Source organism: Hyperolius riggenbachi, chromosome 2 (assembly GCF_040937935.1).
Source record: "Hyperolius riggenbachi isolate aHypRig1 chromosome 2, aHypRig1.pri, whole genome shotgun sequence".
In the NCBI taxonomy this organism is placed as follows: domain Eukaryota; kingdom Metazoa; phylum Chordata; class Amphibia; order Anura; family Hyperoliidae; genus Hyperolius; species Hyperolius riggenbachi.
This window is the reverse complement of record NC_090647.1, coordinates 438,753,922-438,766,097: the sequence shown is the minus strand read 5'-3', so window position 1 is coordinate 438,766,097 and position 12,176 is coordinate 438,753,922. Positions and strand designations below refer to the sequence as shown.

The window sequence follows — 12,176 nt, the reverse complement described above, 5'->3', positions numbered from 1 at the left end:
CGTACTATAGTACGCATGCGCTGGTGCAGACCACGTGAGCAGAACACTCCGCATCACGTGGTCCCGCCAGTGATGTCAGCACAGAGCAGATCACTGCGCCCGTGCAAGCAGGCTAACGCGGCAAAGCCGCTCTGACGCCGCAGCATGCTGCACTTTAGATCGACGTGCAGTGTTACAATGGGTAACAGTAAATTCGGGCGCCTGAGGCAAGTGGACAAATCGGGCGCCGCCATTCACTCCCATAATAAATATCGTTTAATGGGCGCCCGACAGGAAAAAAGGGCGCCGGAGAAAAATAACGTTTTATAAGCGGCGCCCGGAGACTTTTACTGTTTTATAACTGCTTCTCATGATTACACATTATTTTATGATTTATAATTTTTTAAACATTTTTAAACGAAAAACAGTACAATCTTTTTTACAACATTATTTTTAAACGAAAACCAGCACAATATTTTTTTCACACGTTATTAATGCTTATCACAGGGGGGTCTTAGGTTTAGGCACCACCAGGGGGGTCTTAGGTTTAGGCACCACCAGGGGGGTCTTAGGTTTAGGCACCACCAGGGGGGTCTTCGGTTTAGGCACCACCAGGGGAGTCTTCGGTTTAGGCACCACCAGGGGAGTCTTAGGTTTAGGCACCACCAGGGGAGTCTTAGGTTTAGGCACCACCAGGGGAGTCTTAGGTTTAGGCACCACCAGGGGAGTCTTAGGTTTAGGCACCACCAGGGGAGTCTTAGGTTTAGGCACCAACACGGGGGTCTAGGGGTTGGTACAGGGAGGGTTACTTACTATTTTTTTTAAACGTTATTATACGTTTCACTTTTTAAACGGAAGATTAACGTTTTCACAATTGCCAATTTCATGCACATTATTTAATGATTTATAACTTTATAAAACATTTTTAAACGAAATATAGTACATTATATTTTTAAACGTTATCCATGTTTATCGTTTAAAACCCGGCGCCCTTTTTTCCCAGCGCCCCTTTTTAACGTACGCGTTACAATGTGCCCATTGCAGTTACATTGCTGTGCGTTGGGGAGCGTTACAGGCTGCACCAACGTGTGCCTGTAACGTCTCACTGTGAAAGCAGCCTTACTGTAAGATATCTGCTACACATAAACATTCCAAAAACCGCTAGGCATGTTTAGAAAACGTCTCTAAACATGCCTAGAATTGCTCTGAAAATCTGCTTCAAAAACCTAGCATTTTGCAGATCTGCTAGAGGTTTTTGGTGTGCACTGGGCATAAATCCACTTGCTGGCCAAGCAGCAGTAATCAGGTGTTGCTGCTCGCAGTGAAGACTTGCTGCAGGTTTATATTGGGAGTGATAACATAGGGTTTCCGCTGCTTGGCCAGCAGGTGGATTTCCTCAGCTTCCCCAGCTCCCAGTACGCCCGCCGCAGATGTAAATAGTCAGCTGACTCCGGTCAGCTGACAGCGCAGTGTCAGCTGACGTTACAGGTGACACCTAGGTAGGCGTACCGCTGTGTGATTGGTTGTGCGGATTGTGGCCGGCCACTGATTGGATGAAAGTTATATTTAAACCTGCAGAGTGCTCCCAGTCATCGCCCAATGTAAGCATAGCTGTGGTTAGTTGCTGGGTGCGCACTCACTTTCTTGTATTATTGGATCTTGACCATTGGCTTGTATTTGACTATTCTTGTCTGATGTTAACCCTTGCTTTGATTCCTGGATACTCTTGTCTGCTGCCTCCTCTGCTTGTTACTGTATACACTTGCCTGCCGCCTGGACCGACCTCTGACAGTTTACCGGACACTCTTGCCTGCCGCCCTGGACCGGCCATTGCTTGTTACTGGACACTCTAGTATACTTGAACTAATCCTTGTCTGTTGCTTGAATAACCTTGCATGCGGACCTTGCATGAACTCTCTCTTATATTGCCTGGATCCTTCACTGCCTGTTCCTGTCATTACTGGCAATCAACGCTTAGGGCCTCATGCTCCTGAATCAAGGTAATAGCCCTGTGTGATACTTATGAACTATTGAACTGTGTACTTTCCTCACCAGGGTTCTGGTGGGTTATTGTCCTCTCTTTCAGTCTGTATGCCTTGCACGTTAAGACCTGGAGGTAACCGTAGTCAGGAGACAAATAACGTGTCCTGTTCACACAGGGGCTTGTCTATAGGTGAAGACCGTAGGCCGGGCTCAGAGCCGTGGCAATAGATTGGGGCATAGAGACTGATTGGGGACATAACCTGTCAGGCCTTACAATAAGTAAATATTATGATGCAATCACCAAAAGGTACCTACATTTGTGAACATTATTATAAAATGCCTTATATCTTTGCAGTTTAGCCTCATCACTGGTTTCTGGAGTTTTAGGCCTGGTTCACATTAGCGGTGGCCGTCCGGAATCGCCGTGCCGGAGCCGGACCGCTTGCAGAACGGACGGAACGGACGCACGGCATGGCAATGAAAGCCTATGCGTCCGTTCACATGCGTCCGTTCTGCCGGACCGGAGCCGGACCGGATCCGGACTCCGGCGTCCGTTCCAACATGCGCTATTTTTGGGTCCGGCTCCTCCGGCAGCCGTATCCGGGGCGGAGCCGGACTGCACCATCCGGCCAATACAAAGCAATGAGAACCGGAGAGCGCACAACACACTGGCTAAAAATCCGGATGTTCTACCCCACTTCCTATGCGGATTGTTGCGGCGATTTTGGATGGGGACACATGGGCAAGCATTTTGGAGTGGAGCAGCAGTGACTTTACACGAGCTGGAGATGTTGGCAGCATGTCGGAGGTGGAGGTGAGTGCTAAACAGCAGAGGGCCTGATTCCACAGGTCCCCCTTCTGCTGACCTCCCAGACCCCAACATTTTATTTGGTTTGTACTTAACTTTTGCCAAACGGATCCGGATCGCATCCTGATGAACACCTGATGCAACCTGACCGGATCCGGATCAGAACCGTACGGTTCCGATCCGGATCCGGTCCGGATCCGGTCAGGTCATCCGGTCCGTTTGGCAGACAACCGCAAGTGTGAACCGGGCCTTACAGAAGTGGAATGGCCAGTTTGTGAAGTCCATCTCCTCACCATTTGCCTCTTTTTTGGCCACTCAGACACCCAATTAGCTGTACCTGGAAAGATGGCAGTGCAGCAGGCCTTTAAAGCTAGGAGAGCAGTAAAGCCACTATAAGAATATTCTGGGCTGGTGTTAGAGTGATGAACCAATATACAGGTATTCTTTGGTTTCTGCATTCTGTTTACTTACACTTTATTCTTGAATAAAGCCAGCAAGTTGGAGTCACCAATGTAACGAACCTGGTACTAAATATGGCAGACTATTTAAAAACCATGCCGGGATCCACCACCAGTATACAAGAGGACTGATGAGCAATGGCACTACAGCAGTGGTATAGAGATACATTACTGTTTAATAATATAGAGTTGGCCTACCATGTGTAGCTAAAACAGCATCAACTAATGTGTCCCTCTCCCCATCCCTTAAATTGTAAGCCTATTTAACATGGTCCTCTCGCCCATGTACTCCTCTCCACCACCATATGGACTCACTTGTCTTCTATATTTATCCCTACTTTGCAATCTGCCCACCATTGTTTATTATTGTATCACAGTTCTGTGTATCGTTGTTATGTCATTGTAACATTTGTTGTAATGTCTCCCCTATCTATTGTACAGTGCTGCAAAGTATGTTAGCAATTTACAAAAGAAGTTTATTATATTATTATTATTATTATTATTATTATTATTATTATTTCTTCTGGGAAGGCTTTCCACAAGGTTTTGGAGTGTGTTTATATGATTTTTTTAACCATTTTTGCAAAAGAGCATTTGTGAGGTCAATCACTAATGTTGGATGAGAGGACCTGTTTCGCAGTCATCACCTTTAAATAGTAACTGTTACTGTTAAAGTGTAACTGTCGGGCATAAAATCAAAGATCAGTTCTTTATTTTTTTATCAGATAAACAAATAGGGATGCTAACCAGGCAATCCAAAAGTTAAAATCACTATTTCTTTTCTTGTTGATAAGTGATCATTCCCCAGTTTACCTGACTTATTTGGTACACACAAAATGTGGTACACAAAAAGGAAGTTTCAGGGCATGCTGGGTTGTTCATTTTTGCTTCTCTACTTCCTCCCCCCCCCCCCCCCCCCCCCCAGACTTAACTAATGCAGCCTGATTGGCTGAAGCCTCTTTATCTCCTGTTTTCCCTTCCCACACCTCTGTTTCTCTCTGATTGGCCAATGTTTCTCATGCTGAGACAATGCACTTTCTATAGTGAATGGCAGGCAAATCAGGCAGAGGAGAGTAAGGGAGGAACTTGCATCAGGATTGGCTTCAAAATAGCCACAGTTAATATGGAAACTGTCTAGAATATGATTCTCTGCTTTTCCTTTATAAAATTCACAGGAATCATAACATGGACAGTGCAATACATCGGTTATGTAAGTAGAGCAAATACTTATCTACTTCTATATATGTGTTTTTTTCTGAGATAGTATAGCTAACAGCTCCTCTAAGCATAAAATCCAAAATCAATTCTCTTTTTCTATCTGTTAAATAAGTAAAAAGGATGTTAAAAAGGCATCCAAAAGTTCAAAATCAATCTTACTTTTCTGTTTCATAAGAATATCATTCACTATGCCCCCTTTCACTTAATTCGTGCATCTGATGCACAAAGGAAGTAGCAATGCATGCCAGTTTTTTTTTCCTTCACTCTCCGCCCCTTCTTTAACTATTCCCCTTCCCTGGATACAGCTAACGCCTCTGCCCTTCACATTTTCCCCTTCCACGCCACTGTCCCTCTCTGATTGACCGCCTCACTTTGCCGGATTGTGCTGACACAACATCGGTCATATCCTTTCCTGCAGGCTGCTAGGGCACAGGGAAGGGGGCCGGCACCTGTCGGCCTGCCTCCTGTAGTGTGCCACCATCCGTGTTTGCCCCGCACTCCTGACGCATCACCCCCCTGGCATTTTCCCTCCTCCCTGCAGCATTACAGATTGCAGCGGGGAGGAATAAAGGCAGCGCACACCAAATCACCTCATGGTTTTAGGCGCTGGAGTTTTCGTTTATACTCTGCACTACCGCCGGCGGTAGTGCAGAGAATATAGCAGCGCCTGGAACCATGAACAGGTGAGTTTGTGTGCGCTGCCTTTATTTCTCTCCGCTACACTCTAATTCTGCGGGAAGGAGGGGGGTGGCAAGGGGGGATGCGGGGAAGGGAGAGGAAGTAAGGGGAAAAATTACATCAGGATTGGCTTCAGACTATGGGACCCAAAATGGCCCCTGCCAGGAACAGGATTCTCATTATTTTACTGTATAAAATTCACTGAAATTAAAGTGCGGACAGTACAATATATCTGTTATGTAAGTAGAGCAAGTAATTATCTACTTACATATGTGGGGTTTTTTTCCTGGCATAATCTGGCTAACCGCTCCACTTTAAGGTGTTTTACAGTGTTGCGGTCAAAGCTCTATGCAGACCAGTCAAGTTTCTCCATACCACACTTGTTCATCATCAACGTACTTTGTGCATTAGTGCACAGTCCATGGGACTGTGTTGGGACCATGAAATTGTCCAAAATGTCTTGGTAACCTAAGGCATTCAGAGTTGTTTTCACTTAAACTAATTGGCCAAGCCACAATTCCTGAAAAACAACCCCACTCTATACTGCAACTCCCTGCACCCCCTCCACCAAACTTTACTCTTGACACAGTGCCCTCAGACAAGTAAAGTTCTCCTGGCATTGCAGACTAATTTATTACTGTAATGATCTGCTCAGCTGCCTGCGCAGGCAGGCAGCTTTTTGACCACTGTTCAGGTCTGCATTCTGCAGGTCTCTGGAAGAGACCTTTTGTCAGTTTTGCAGCTTACTGCTGCTGAGGAATTTGCATACGTTTGTCATGCAAATTGCCTAGCCACATCCTTTGTAGGCTTGAGATAGATAGAGATAGATATATAGAGATATATATAATAGAGAGATATATATATATATATGTGGCTGGTCATAAGGGTTAGTCCTGTGAAACACTCCTGGAGTGTCAGCCTTGCTCATTGTTTAAAGATTAGCTCAGAGTAATTCCATCAGATAAAATACCTGGATCAACATCATTAGGCATAACCTAGTAATTGTAGCCATGGATGTCTTTCAACGCAAGGAAAGCATCTAAGCCCCTTTTAAATGCAGGTATAGAGTTTGCCATAATGACTTCCTGTGGCAATGCATTCCACATCTTAATCACTCTTACTGTAAAGAACCCTTTCCTAAATAAATGGCTAAAACGTTTTTCCTCCATGCGCAGATCATGTCCTCTAGTCATTTGAGAAGGCCTAGGGACAAAAAGCTCATCCGCCAAGCTATTATATTGCCCTCTGATGTATTTATACATGTTAATTAGATCTCCTCTAAGGCGTCTTTTCTCTAGACTAAATAAACCCAGTTTATCTAACCTTTCTTGGTAAGCGAGACCTTCCATCCCACGTATCAATTTTGTAGCTCGTCTCTGCACCTGCTCTAAAACTGCAATATCTTTTTTGTAATGTGGTGCCCAGAACTGAATTCCATATTCCAGATGTGGCCTTACCAGAGAGTTAAACAGGGGCAATATTATGCTAGCCTCTCGAGTTTTTCTTTCCCTTTTAATGCATCCCAAAATTTTGTTCGCTTTAGCTGCCGCGGCTTGGCATGGAGTACGATTATTTAACTTGTTGTCGAGTACTCCTAGTTAGCGGAGTTAGCGGAAATTGATTTGTATTGTTTTTTTTTTACAAAGTGTCACTTTCCGCTAACTTGTGACAAAAAATAAAATCTTCTATGAACTCACCATAGTCCTAACAGAATACCTTGGGGTGTCTTCTTTCTAAAATGGGGTCATTTGTGGGGTTCCTATACTGCCCTGGCATTTTAGGGGCCCTAAACCATGAGGAGTAGTCTGGAAATCAAATGCCGCAAAATGACCTGTGAAATCCTAAAGATACTCATTGGACCTTGGGCCCCTTAGCACAGTTAGGGTGCAAAAAAGTGCCACACATGTGGTATCGCCGTACTCGGGAGAAGTAGTATAATGTGTTTTGGGGTGTATTTTTACACATACCCATGCTGGGTGAGAGAAATATCTCTGTAAATGACAATCTTGATTTTTTTCTCCCACCCAGCATGGGTATGTGTAAAAATACACCCCAAAACACATTGTACTACTTCTGAGTACGGCGATACCACGTGTGGCACTTTTTTGCACCCTAACTGCGCTAAGGGGCCAAAGTCCAATTAGGATTTCACAGGTCATTTTTGTTTCAAGACTACTCACAGTTTAGGGCCCCTAAAATGCCAGGGCAGTATAAGAACCCCACTAATGACCCCATTTTAGAAAGAAGACACCCCAAGGTATTCCGTTAGGAGTATGGTGAGTTCATAGAAGATTTTATTTTTTGTCACAAGTTAGTGAAAAATGACACTTTGTGAAAAAGAATAAAAATCAATTTCCGCTAACTTTTGACAAAAAATAAAATCTTCTATGAACTCGTCATACACCTAACAGAATACCTTGGGGTGTCTTTCTAAAAATGGGGTCACTTGTGGGGTTCCTATACCGCCCTGGCATTTTACGGGCCCAAAACCGTGAGTAGTCTGGAAACCAAATGTCTCAAAATGACTGTTCAGGGGTATAAGCATGACAGGTGGTCTATGAGGGGGCGAATTTTGTGGAACCGGTCATAAGCAGGGTGGCCTTTTAGATGACAGGTTGTATTGGGCCTGATCTGATGGATAGGAGTGCTAGGGGGTGACAGGAGGTGATTGATGGGTGTCTCAGGGGGTGGTTAGAGGGGAAAATAGATGCAATCAATGCACTGGGGAGGTGATCGGAAGGGGGTCTGAGGGGGATCTGAGGGTTTAGCCGAGTGATCAGGAGCTCACACGGGGCAAATTAGGGCCTGATCTGATGGGTAGGTGTGCTAGGGGGTGACAGGAGGTAATTGATGGGTGTCTCAAGGTGTGATTAGAGGGGGGAATAGATGCAAGCAATGCACTGGTGAGGTGATCAGGGCTGGGGTCTGAGGGCGTTCTGAGGGTATGGGCGGGTGATTGAGTGCCCTAGGGGCAGATAGGGGTCTAATCTGATGGGTAGCAGTGACAGGGGGTGATTGATGGGTGGCAGTGACAGGGGGTGATTGATGGGTGATCAGTGGGTTATTACAGGGAAGGACAGATGTAAATAATGCCCTGGCAAATTGATAAGGGGGGGTCTGAGGGCAATCTGAGCGTGTAGGCGGGTGATTGGGTGCCCGCAAGGGGCAGATTAGGGTCTGATCTGATGGGTAACAGTGACAGGTGGTGATAGGGGGTGATTGATGGGTAATTAGTGGGTGTTTAGAGGAGAGAATAGATGTAAACACTGCACTTGGGTGGTGATCTGATGTCGGATCTGCGGGCGATCTATTGGTGTGGGTGGGTGATCAGATTGCCCGCAAGGGGCAGGTTAGGGGCTGATTGATGGGTGGCAGTGACAGGGGGTGATTGATGGGTGATTGACAGGTGATTGACAGGTGATCAGAGGGATGATGCATACAGTACATGGGGGGGGTGATCAGGAGGGAGCAGGGGGGGGGATAAAAAAAATATTGTTGACAGATAGTGACAGGGAGTGATTGATGGGTGATTAGGGGGGTGATTGGGTGTAAACATGGGTCTGGGGGGTGGGCAGGGGGGGTCTGAGGGGTGCTGTGGGCAATCAGGGGGCAGGGGGGGGAATCAGTGTGCTTGGTGCAGACTAGGGTGGCTGCAGCCTGCCCTGGTGGTCCCCCGGACACTGGGACCACCAGGGCAGGAGGCAGCCTGTATAATACACTTTGTAAACATTACAACATTACAAAGTGTATTATACACTTTGTATGCGGCGATCGTCGGGTTAACATCCCGCCGGCGCTGCCGTATGGCCGGCGGGATGTTGCGGCGGGTGAGCGGAGCTAGGCGGCGGCGGAGGATCGCGTCACGGATGACGCGATTGCTCCGCCCATGCCCCTACAAGGACCGCCGCCATTTGTCAATACGGCGGTCCTTGCGGGGTCCACTTCCCGGATGCCAATTGTCAATACGGCGGTCGGGACGTGGTTAAAGAGAAACTCCAGTGAAAATGTAATAAAAGTGCTTCATTTTTACAATAATTATGTATAAATTTTGTCTGTTTGCCCTTTGTAAAATAGTTTAAATCCCTGATTTACATTCTGACATTACATGGTGACATTTTTACTGTTAGCAGGTGATGTAGCTGCCGCATGCTTTTTTTGGCAGTTGGAAACAGCCATTTCCCACAATGCAACAAGGTTCACAGACAGGAAACTGCCAGGAGTACCACGGTCCTCAGAGTTTCTTGTGGGAGGGGTTTTACCACAATATCAGTCATACCCTGATTGTTTGTGAAAAGGAATAGATATCTCATGTATAAAGGGGGTATCAGCTACTGATTGGGATAAAGTTCAATTCTTGTTTGGAGTTTCTCTTTAAAGCTGCAGTTGCCATTTTTGTGACAAATGTCCTGGTCTTTGGGGGGCGGGGGTAAAGTAAATGTCCATACAACAGCGCAATAATGACAGCAATTAAATCTTCCCCTTGAAAATCAATAGGTAAATTTTGATTGGGTTTTGTAAGCTCCACCCACTTTTCTGAATATTAATCCCAGTCACCCAGTGACTAACTGTGCAAAGTTTGAGAACCCTACCATAAACAGTGTAAGGATGGCTGCAGTTTACATTTTCCCAGGAGAGGAAAAAAAAAAAAAAAAAAAAAAAAAAAAAGTTCTAAAAGTTCTAAAAGTTCTACAACTTCTACAAGTTCTACAAGTTCTACAAGTTCTACAAGTTCTACAAGTTCTACAAGTTCTACAAGTTCTACAAGTTCTACAAGTTCTAAAAGTTCTAAAAGTTCTAAAAGTTCTAAAAGTTCTAAAAGTTCTAAAAGTTCTAAAAGTTCTAAAAGTTCTAAAAGTTCTAAAAGTTCTAAAAGTTCTAAAAGTTCTAAAAGTTCTAAAAGTTCTAAAAGTTCTAAAAGTTCTAAAAGTTCTAAAAGTTCTAAAAAAGTTCGTTCAGTAGACCCACCTGGCTCTTTCACAAGTTCAGTTTTAGTCACTTTGTCAAGCTCAGGCATTGGTGGCTTCTTTGGTGGTTCCTCTGCCAGGATTGCCAGCTTTTTCTCTATGGGTGGATCAGCAACACTTTCAAAATAGCCACAATCCAACATCCTGGCAACCAGTTCCTTCAAGCATTTATCTGCAATGAAAAAAATTGCAAATACATTGGAAGTTATACAGCAGGAGGAGATAAAGGCCCTATTCACAGTGGTGACTTGCGGTGTAATGTCCACTTTGTAACATGCTTACCACCACCTACGCAACATTCAGTGCAGTGGGTGCGATTAAGTACAATGGGTTTTTGTTTGGTTGCTAGGGCAACAGGGACAGCGCAGAGCTGGGAGGATGACGCGGAGAAGGAGGACGGGGCGGGCGTTATGCGTGCATCGGTGTGGGTACGCACTGTGGTGGTGGTGATAGACTAGTTCTTTATAAAGACACTCCCCGAAAAGGATTTTACACAAAGATGCTGGCCAGTCTCGCTGCACACATGGCAGTTGGACAGTGCAACTGCCATTCACTAAAGGATTTTGAAACTAAAGATAACCTTGAGAAACCCCTCCATGAGGAGTTGAGCTAGTCCAGCCCTGTCTGTTCTGTCAGATTTCACAGCAACATAGGAGACATGTTGCATTTTACTCTGGACAAAATAAATAAATCTTTTAATTATGATTTTCACAATAAATCTTTTAATTATGATTTTTATTTTAAGAAAATGGAAGGCCCATTTAAAGACAGCAATGCCCCCCTCCCTCGGTTTCAGTTTATAAGTCTGCACAAAAGTGTAAATTTATTCCATCCATTTCACTTGAACTCCAGTGGATCTACTACACAATGATGAAAAAGAAAAAAAAAGCTAAAATGTTTGCACTTAAAGCGGAACACCCAGCATTTTTACTTTGCTCTAATAGATTATTTACAGCATATTATATACAACCAGCATTTTTTTTTTACTAGAACAGCATTCAAAGGGTTAACAGACCTTAGAAGCTTCCCTGCCAACAGAGCTGGACACATCTGAACTTTAAGATAATGTTATCTTGAGTTTAATTGTATCAAGTGAGGAATGTAATCAAAGCCTTCTCTGACAGTGCGGTGTCTCCTAAAGACAGTGAGACAATCAGAAAGCATTTATGCTTAAGTTAGACTATGAATAAAGCAGTCAGGGCCGGGCCGAGGCATAGGCTGGAGAGGCTCCAGCCTCAGGGCGCAGTGTAGGAGGGGGCGCACAATTCATTCAGCTGTCATTCCTAATTGTGTATTAAGCAGAAAGAAATAAGAAAAGGGGATACATAGCAGTGACTGCAAGCCAGATAACTAGATATTAAGGTGTTGGGGAGGTTGTGGGCCCTGTGGCCCTCTTAGTCTAATAGCAATCAGTGTGTGACGGCTGGGGTGGGAGGGATGGAGGGGCGCACTTTGGTGTCTCAGCCTTGGGTGCTGGAGGACCTTGTCCCAGCTCTGAAAGCAGTTATGAATAAAATGCAAAGTAAGCTCTCAGAGTAAAAAAAAAAGTTTACTTTGGGAACATATAATTTCTAAATGAATAATACTTATGCACAAAAACAAATATGCTAACCGTATGGCATATAAAAAAAGTAGAAAAACATGTTTTTATTGAATATTATGTCAGGGTCTTCTACCACTTTAAGAGGAGGTACAGCAAATTTATAGTTCAATTCCTATGGCCAAGCAATCTAAGGCCCCTTTGAGATGGACATTTGAACTGCACGTTTGCTGAGCAGTCTGTCTGCCACCCGCCAGTGCAATTTGAATGCAGCAGAATTGCAGAGCAGAGGTCGTCACACCACTCATGTCAAGCGTTGGAGTTGTGGTGGTGTTACTGGGCCGCAGATAACTAGGACATGTTGAGTTAGTATGGCTGCAGCCACGCTTAGATCCCACTCCGTGGGATCGCCGCCTGTACAGATCCAGTACCAGGTGCCCGGCCAATGCAGGAGAGCAGCTGACAGGCATTGACTTCACCGCTTGTCAGCTGCCTGTGTGAAAGGGCCCTAACAATTCATATAAACATGCAACTGAACTGTGCGTGAC

General features: G+C 44.9%; 1 protein-coding gene across 1 annotated transcript in view; it reads right to left on the bottom strand.

The window, feature by feature from the left end:
* LOC137545217 (serine/threonine-protein phosphatase with EF-hands 1-like) overlaps positions 1-12,176 on the bottom strand; it is a 134,643-nt gene that overhangs the window by 100,890 nt on the left and 21,577 nt on the right. The window contains exon 4 of the mRNA XM_068266341.1: positions 10,090-10,260. The gene's annotated coding sequence lies outside the window, so the exon portion shown is untranslated. The remainder of the gene's footprint in view (positions 1-10,089; positions 10,261-12,176) is intronic.